This window comes from Rattus norvegicus, chromosome Y (genome assembly GCF_021556685.1).
Source record: "Rattus norvegicus strain SHRSP/BbbUtx chromosome Y, alternate assembly SHRSP_T2T, whole genome shotgun sequence".
Classification (NCBI taxonomy): domain Eukaryota; kingdom Metazoa; phylum Chordata; class Mammalia; order Rodentia; family Muridae; genus Rattus; species Rattus norvegicus.
The window spans coordinates 75114944-75124869 of record NC_141555.1 but is presented as its reverse complement, the minus strand read 5'-3'; positions in this window follow the sequence as shown (position 1 = coordinate 75124869).

Sequence of the window (9926 nt, the reverse complement as noted above, 5' to 3'; positions counted from 1 at the left end):
CACTGACATCCAAAGTGGCTGTATAGATACCAATCCCACCAGAAGTGGAGGAGTGTTCCACTTTCTCTACATCCTAGCCTACTCTGCTACTGCATTAGTTTTTTGTCTTAGTCACACTGGTGTCATGTAGACTCTCAAGTTCATTTCTCTTTGCATTTTTCTGATAACTAAGGATGTTGAACATTTTATGATGTGTTTCTCAACTATTGAGATACATTCAGTTGAGAATACTAGGTTAGCTCTCTAACCCATTTTAAGAGTTGGGTTACTTGGTTATGTGGGAGTTTACCTTTCTGAATTATTTCTACATTTTTTATTATGCCACACTACCAGATATAGTGTTGGTTAAAGTCTTTTCCAAATATGTAGATCTGGTTTGTCCTATTGGCAGTGTACTTTGCTTTAAAGAAAGTGTTCAGATTGATGAGATTTCATATATTGACTGCTGATCTTAGAGCTTGAACCATTGGTATTTTTTCTGAATTTTTTCTCCTGTGCAAATGTGTTTTAGGCACTTTCTGACACTTTGCCTTCTGTTGGTTTCTGCATATATTGTTTTATATAGATTTCTTTGATGCACTTGGACGTAAACTTTTAAGAAAGAGATAGAAATGGATCAATTGGAACTCAGGTATATACAGAACAACAGCTAGGGTAGCATCATTTCTTAAAATGCTTTCTGTTATGTTCAACATACTTAGTCATCAGGTAAATGCAAATCAAAACAACTCTGAGATTCCACCTTACATTAGTTAGAATGGCTAAGATAAAAACTCAGGTGATAGCAGATGCAGGAGAGGATGTGGAGAAAGAGGAACATTCCTCCATTGTTGTTGGGATTGCAAACTGGTACAACCTCTCTGTAAATCTGTCCTGAGTTTCCTCAACAATTGGACATTGCAGTGACTGAGGACCAAGCTATAACTCCCCTGGGCATATACCCAAAAATGCTCCAACATACAACAAACAATCATGTTACACTATGTTCATATCAGTCTTATTCATAATATTCAGAAGGTGGAAAGAACCCAGATGCCCTTCACCAGAGGAATGAATACAGAAAATGACATATATTTTCAGAACGCACTACTACTCAGCTATTAAAAACAATGAGTGCATGTAATTCATAGTCAAATGGATGGACCTAGAAAATATCATCCTGAGTGAGGTTTCCCAATCACAGAAAAACACACAAGGCATGCACTCATTGATAGGTCGATATTACTCCAAATCCTCAAATTACCTGGCATACAATGCACAGACCAAATGAAACTCAAAGAGGTCCAAAATGGAGATGATTCACTCCTTCCTTAAAAGGGTAACTAAAATATCCATAATAGGTGTAGGGCGGCATTGTTTTAGGAGACTGAAGGAATGGCCATTCAGAGTCTGCTGGACATGTGCTGTATATATATATATATATATATATATATATATTTATATATCTGTCAAAACTTGATAAAGTTGATGAAGCTAAGAAGTGCATGCTGGCAGGTACTGTTTATAGATCTCTCCTTAGAGACACAACCAGAGCATGTGAAACACAGAGATGAATGTCAGCAGCAAATCACTGACCTAAGCATAGGACCCCCTTTGGAGGAATTAAAGGAAGGACTGAAGGAGCTAAGGGACTTGCAACCTCAAAGAAAAAAAAAACTGCCAGGTAACCAGATATTCCAGGTACTAAACCACAACCCAAAGACTATACATGATCTGATCTGGGGCTCCAACTGCATATGTAGTCTTTTTGGGGCACCATTGTGAAGCCCTTAGTCCTATTAAGGTTGGACCCTTCATGTAGGGGAAAGTACAGATGGGTGATTTAAGGAAGGGAATGGATGTGGAGAGTACAACCATATTATAGAAGGGGAGGGGGAGAGGATAAGGCTGATGGCCTGGAACCACAGAAAAGGAATAAAATTTGAAGTGTATATAGTAAATACCCAATTTAATAAAAATCCACTATACCCCCGTTTAGAGATTGGATATGTCAGAGATGAAAAAGGTTATCTTCGGTTCCTTATTGAATTTTATTTAATTAAATAAATGTACTTAAAAAGAAATATTAAATAATATAGTTTTCTCACTCCGTGAATTTCACTATAGAGTCAAGAAATTTTGTTAGTATATATGAGTCATTCATCAAATTTTTCATCCACTAACCTTCAGCATGTTCAAATTAACAACATCAATATTGAAACCTGTACCAACTTTAACTTTATTTCCTTTTCTGCCCTATAACTATTTGTTGCCATTTTTCTAGTATTTACCATGGATTTGTTAATAAACATATTTATGTAGTCCACTCAGAATCACTTGTAAATATTTTTCAACAACTTTCACTCTATATAAAAGTTCAGGTCTTTTACATTTTTTGTTTACAATTGCATGACGCACTTCCCTGCATGAGGTCTTCTACAAGCTCTGCTTTCTCTTCCAGAAGTGTTCTTCCTATTCTTCCTGTCACATGAAGCTATCTTCCACTCCACCCCCATTCTACCAGACCTCTCCACTCCCTGGGGTCTCAAGTCTCTTGACAGTTAAGTGCATCTTCACTTGTTGTGTCCAGAACGAGCACCCCAGTTTTAGGGGCTTCATATTAGCTGGTGCATGATGCCGCATTGGTGGCTCAGTGTCTGAAAAATCACTGAGGTCCAGGTTAGTTAATACTGCTGGTCCTCCTACAGGGCTGCTCCCCTACTCAGTTTCGTCCAGTTTTTCCCTAGTTTGACCACAGGGCTTAGCAGCTTCTCTTCAATGTCTGAGTGTAATTGTCTGCATGTGACTCTTTCAGCTGCTTGTTGGGTCTTTCAGAAGGCAGTCATGACAGGTCCGTTGTAGGAATATTGCAAAGCATGAGTAATAGTGTCAGGCCTTAGGGGCCTCTACTTAATCTGTTTCCCACATATGGCCGGTCACTGGAATTTCTTTTATTCATGCTCTTCTCTGGTTTTGTCCCTGAAGTTCTTTCAGAGAGGAAGAAATATGGGTCAGAGTTTTGATTTGTGGATGGCAACCTTATCCCTCACTTGATGCTCTCTCTTCCTCATGGAGGTAGTCTCTACAAGTTCCCTCTCACCACTCCTGGACATTTCACTGAGTCCTGATAGTCTGTTACCTCTCAGGTCTCTGGAATTATCTAGAGATACCACCCACCCCCAACCTTTTAGTTCCTGAAGTTGCCTTTTTCCATTCATTCTGCTGGCACTCAAGGCTTCAGTCCTACTCCCCATCCATACCTGACCATGTTCTCCTCTTTCCCTTACTGTCTCCTTTCTCACCCAGGTCCCTCACTCTTCTATCCTGGGGTTTATTTCTTCTCCCTCTCATGTGGGATTGAGATTTGTCACTTTGGCTCTTCAGCTTGTTAAACTTTTATTTTTCCTGTTATAAAAATTGGATATTTTTGTTTAATTTCAAATATTATTCACTTTCCCAGTTTTCCAGTCATAAGACTCCTATCCCTTCCCCCACCAGTTCCTTTATAAAGGTGTTCCCCCTCACCAACTACTCCCTTTCCCAGCATCCCCTGACATTCCCCTACACTGGGGGTCCAGCTTTGGTAGGCCTAATTGCTTCTCTGCCCATTGATGTCCAAACAGGCCATTCTCTGCTACATATGCAGTTGGAGCCATAGAACTGTCCATGTACAGTGTTTGAATATTAGTTTAGTATCAGAAAGCTATAGGTCATTGTCATTGTGTTCCTATGGGCTTGAAAGCCCATTCAGCCCAGGTAATTCTTTCTCCAAATTTACTAACAAGAGGTCCGTTTGCATTCCAATGGTTTGCCAATAACCTTCACTTCTGTAATTGGCATGCTCTACCTGGGTTTCTCAGGAAAGATCTATATCCTTTTCCTGGCAGCATCCACTTCTTAGCGTCATCAATTTCATGTAGTTTTGTGGCAGATCTATCTATCTATCTATCTATCTATCTATCTATCTATCTATCTATCTATCTATCTCTATCTCAATTTCCAATTTCTATATCTTTATCTATATCTTTATCTATATCTTTATCTACATCTATATCTATATCTATATCTTTATCTATATCTATATATGTATATATTTGGTGGGTCCTACAGCTATGTGGTTATGTGGAATTTTAGGATGGATTCTGTGCAAATAGGTAAAAATGTAGAATCAGCAAAGGCCAATGCCAATGAGACTCCCTCCTGTTATTATGAACCTATTAAAGGTGAGGATTCTCTGGACATCAAGCCATTTCTCTTCCTGCTCATCCCCCTGAGTCTTGTGTTTGGCCTGAAGAAAGAATCATGGTAAAACCTCCAAAATCTTTAAGTCTGGCCCTTTGAACATAGGAAGGTAAATATTATAGAACTGATATCTAATGATACTAGAGACCTGCATTCTATAGTCCATGATGTTTTTTGCTTTACTGATGTCTCATAAATTTTGGGTAAAATAAGGATTTAAGAGTTTATCATTTGAATTAGGTATACAATATTTACACTGTTATATTCACTCTATTGCTTATTCATTTCAAAAAATGGAATTGCAAAACAGAATTTTTGAGTACATATTCAGGAAAAAAAAAAATATATATATATATATAGTCTCCTATAAAGGAAAGGACAATGCAAAAATGAAATACTATTCAATCAATTAAAGGTCTGTAGGGAGAACACTGGACTTTTGGAAAGAGAGAAAACCTAGGAAACTGAAGTGTATGTCACAGGAATGGACCAGGGAATAGAATTATTATCCAGAATAAACTCCTCCTCCCCATGTTCCTAGATCTTTTCTACCCATGGCAAGTGCCTGAATAACTTTCTCCATTCAGAGCATGAAACCACTAATGAAGCAAGAAGAAGTCTCTAGCTTTAGAGTGATGGAGTATGTAAAGTTTTCCCCTGTGTCACAGGAGACACTCCTGGAAAAGGCACTCTCAAAACTGGCCAATGTAAGGAAAGCTTTTAAGCAAGTAGGCCAAGGCAGTTCTCAGAGACATCATCATTAGTCCTTCCTGAAAAATCTCTTTTAACCTGGAGATCCCTATCTTCTGTGATGTCACAAGTGTTGTCCTGACAGCAACTGCCTCTCAGATATTCCTTCAGAACCGCTAGGGTTTATTAATTGGTCTCTACTTCAGAGTAAACATCAATTTGGGAGGGTGAACAAAGAGGATGAAGAGATCAGAAATGGGGAGAATGAAGTAAGCTGGCCTTCTGTCTTGGTATAAAAAAAGGAAGAAATACCTGGTCCTTGGTACAGCTCAGTGAGTACTTGGTAGGGATTTAGTGGGATTGCTAAAGGGATAGCATTGAACTGAGCCTCCCACCTATGGGAATCAGGAACTTGGAGTCTCTCAGAAGCATCTAGACTTCCCTGTTCTTACGGTTTCTGGAAATCAGAGAGTTTATATCATTAATTTCTTTATTCCTAAAGCCAAATGTTGGGTTATTTTTTTGAGAGCTCATGGCCGTTACACTTTTTGAGAAGAATAGAACGGTCCTAAGGAAAAAGGGAGAGACCAGTATTGTGTCCATAGCTCAGAGTAAACTCTGCCATATTTTGGGTATCTATAGTACAGTCTGGGAAGCAGCAGTATTATTAGTTGTGACTTCATCATTTCAGTCTTTCAACTAATATTTCCACTGACTAACACTTTACTTTTCTGAGTCAATAGGTATGATTAGCTGTCAGTTTCTCTTCTTTCATTTCTTTCATTTTTTATGTTTTAGCAATTTTTATTGCTTTTTTAACTTGACGTTTCTATATTTACCTTTAATGTTATTTCATTTCCCATTTTATTACCATAGGATTCCTAACCGTATCCTTCTCCTTCTTCTCTAACCCCCCTGACTGTGCCTTCACATTCCCTTGAACTGGGAGACAAACCTAGAGAGGAACAATATCGTCTTCTTCCATTTGTGATGAACAAGGTTATCCTGTGCTACATGCAGTTTTAGCCATAGCTCTGTCAGAGTACATTCATTGAATATTGGTCTAGTACCAGAAAGCATTGACATTATTGTTCTTATGGGATTTAAAGCTCCTTTACCTCTTGAAATTCTTTCTCAAAATCTGCCAACAAGAGGTCTGTTTCAGTTCACTGGTTTGCCACTAGCATTAATTTCTGTAGTTGACATGATCTACCTGTGTCTCTCAGGAAATACCTATATCTGGTTGCTGGCAGAATGCACTTTTTAGCTACAAAAATCTTATCTAGTTTTGGTGGCTGATGTACATATATACTTCTGGTGGCTCCTACACCTATGTGATTAGGTGGAATGGTAACATGGATACTGAGCAACTAGGTCAAGAATGTGGAGTTCAGAAATGACAATGCCAAATAGACTCCCTCAAGTTCTTATGAACCAATTGAAGTTGAGGTTTCACTGCTCCGCAAGCCATTCTTCTTTCTGCTCGTCCTCCAGTATCTTATGTTTGTCCTTCAGAGAGAATCATGGTAAAACATCTGACCTTCAAGTCTAGCAATGGGAACCAGGAAGGTAGATAGTGTAGTACTGATACCAAATAGGACTAGAGAACTGAATTCTATAGTCATTTTGTCCTTTGCTTTGGTGAAAATGGAATTAGAAACAGAATTTTTGAGTACACATACAGGAATATTAATAAAGTCTCATATCACGGAATGTACAATGAGAAAGTGAAATACAATATTCATTCAGTTAAGGTCTGTAGGCAAAATACTGTCCTATGGGAAACAGAGAAAAACTGGGATATTGAACTGTATGTCACAGGAATGAACCTGGGAATAAAATGTTATCTAGAAGAATCTCCTCCACTCTATGTTCCTAAATCTTTTCCAGCCATGCTAAGCACCTGACTAATTTTGTCCATTCAGAGCATGTAACCACTAATGAAGCAAAGAGAAAACTCTAGCTTTAGAGAAACATAATATGTAAATGATTCCACTGTTTCACAGGAGACACTCCTGGAAAGGGCACCCTCAAATCTGGTCAAGGTAAGGAAAGCTGGTTAGCAGGTAGGCCATGGAAGTTCTCAGTGACATCATCATTAGGCCTCTCTGAAAAATTTCTTGTATCTTGGAGAGCCCTAGCTTCTTCTGTGATGTCACAAGTGTTGTCCTGACTGCAACTGCCTTTAAGATATTCCTTCAGTACTTCTAGGATTTACTAATTGGCCTCTAATGCCGAGTAAACAGTCATTTGGGAGGGAGAACACAGAGGATGAAGTGATTAGACATGGGGTGTAGGAAGCTGGCCCTTTGTCTTGGTATGAAAATGAAGAAATTTGTGGTCAATGGGAAAGCTCCTTGAGTCTTGTATAGGGGTTTAGTAGGTTCACTGAAGAGTTATCCTTGATCTGAGTCTTCCACGTATGGGAATCAGGTATTGGGATCCTCTCAGAAACTTCTGGACTTCCCTGCTTATTATTTAACTTGGAAGTCAGATAGTTTATATAATTCATATCTTTATCCCAATAGCCAGGTGTTGGGAAAGGCACTATAATTTTTTCTGAGAGCTCATAGCTTTTACCCTTTTGCCAAGAAGGAAAAGATCCTAAGGAAGAAAGGTAAGACAAGTAATGTGTCCTCAGCACAGAGTAAACTCCTCCATGCATTGGATTCTAATAATGCAGTTTGTGTGTGGTACTGATATCGGAGACGGAGAAGTGCTTATAGATGAGACTTCATCATCTCAGTCTTTCCACAAGTAATACTCTGACTACCATTCCCTGACAGTGACCCCTTAAAATTCTGAGTCAATAGGTGTGGTTGGCTGGTAGATTTCTTTTCTTTTATTACTTTCATTTTTTAATTTTTAATAAATTTTATTGCTTTTTAATTGTATATTTCTAAATTTACATTTAAAATATTATTTACTTTTCCAGTTTCCTGATTATAAGATCCATTACCAGTCTCCTTATTCTTCTCTTATAAACCCCCTTACTGACCCTTGACATTCCCTTGAACTGGGAGTCAACCCTAGGCAGGACCAAGGGTTCTCCTTCCACTGTTGACCAACAAGGCCATCTTCTGCAACACATGCAATCGGTGCCATAGGTCTCTTCATGTACATTCTTTGAATATTGGTCTATTACCAGAAAGCTCTGTTTCATTGGCATTGTTGCTCTTATGGGGTTGAAATCACCTTCACCTCTTCTAATCATTTCTCAAAATCGACCAACAACAAGTTCGATTTCAGTTCACTGGTTTGCCACTAGGGTTCATGTTGTGATTTGCCCTGAAGTTATCTGTGTTTGATGCTAATTCCACTACCCCAAGGTCAGCTACATAGTCCTCTACTCAGAACTCAGGTGAATTCACCAGAACCACCTCCCTATTGAATTTGTAAAGTATATGTGAGTGGCAGGAATAGGATAGAAGGACGGTTATCATGGAGGAGAAGGAAGAATGGGCAGGAGAGATATTTGAAGGAAGAGGAAGAGACAAGAGGAGAAAAAGAGAGAAAGGAATGTGACAGAATGAGAAGCCATGGCAGGTGAATTTAAGATTCTGCTCTGTGTATTTACAGGTCTTTATTAATGTTCCTAAGTGATGGATAGTACCCGACGTTGTATGTTTCAGTGGGCAACTATATCTAATCAACTAAATCAAAGATTATTGTGCTGTGTGTTTTTTATGTGAGGGTTTGAGTATAGGAGAGTGTGTGACGGCATGAAACACTCGGTAGCCGAGGAGCAGGGTGGTGTTTCTCCCAAGATATCTAGCAGAGAATTTCAGACTCTTCAGTGCCAGAGTTAGCAGGGTAAAACAAAATTTTACTTTTTTTATTTTATTTTTATATTTTTAAAAGAACACATTCAGTTCTCTGTATAATATGCTCTAGCTGGGTCTCAGGAAATATCTATATCTGGTTCCTGGCAGAAAGCACTTCTTAGCTTCATCAATCTTATCTAGTTTTGGATATATATATATATATATATATATATATATATATATATATATATATATATATATATATATATTCTTCTGCTACTTGGGTAGGGGGAATTTTCACATGGATTCTGTGTAACTAATTCAAGAATATAGATTCCACAAAGAACAATGTCAAATCCCTCCTGTTCTTATGAACATATTGAAGTTGAGGTTTCACTGGACGTCAAGTCATTCCTCTCACTGTTCTTCGTCTTGTATCTTATTATTCCTCAAGAAGGAATCATGGTAAAACATCCACAAACCTCAAGTCTGGCCACGGGAACACAGTGAGGTTGATAATGCAGAACTGATATCAAATGGGACTAGAGAACCATTGAATTCCATAGTCCATGTTGTCCTTTGCTGTACTGATGTCTGGTAATTTTGGGATAAAAATAAGGATTTGGAAGTTTATCATTTCAAATAGGTACACAATATTTACACTGTTATACTCATTCTAAAGCTGGGCCACATTTGTTGCCAAAATCATTACAGAAAATGGAATTGGATAACAGAATTTTTGAGTACACATTAAGCAATATTTATAAAGTCCCATATCGATTAATGTACAATAAGGAAGTGAAATACAATATTCATTCAATTGACGGTCGGTAGGGAAAATACTGGCCTTTGGGAAATAGACAAACCTACAAAATTGTACTGTATTTTTCAGATTGTACCTGGGAATAAAATTAATATCCAGGAAAATTTCCTCCTCTCCATGTTACAAGATCTTTTCTACCCATTCCTAGCCTTGACTAACTTTTTCCATTCAAAGCATGTAACCATTAATAAAGCAAAGAAAAGTCTCTAGCTTTAGAGAGATGGAGTACATAAAGGTTTCCACTGAATCTCAGGAGACATACCAGGAAAGGGCACCCTCAAATCTGGTCAATGTAAGGAAAGTTGTTTAGCAAGTAGGCCATGGCAGTTCTCAGTTACATCATCATTAGGCCCTGCCTGAAAATCTCTTGTAACCTGGAGAGCTTTATCTTCTTCTTTAATGTCTCAAGTATTGTCAAGTCTGCATCT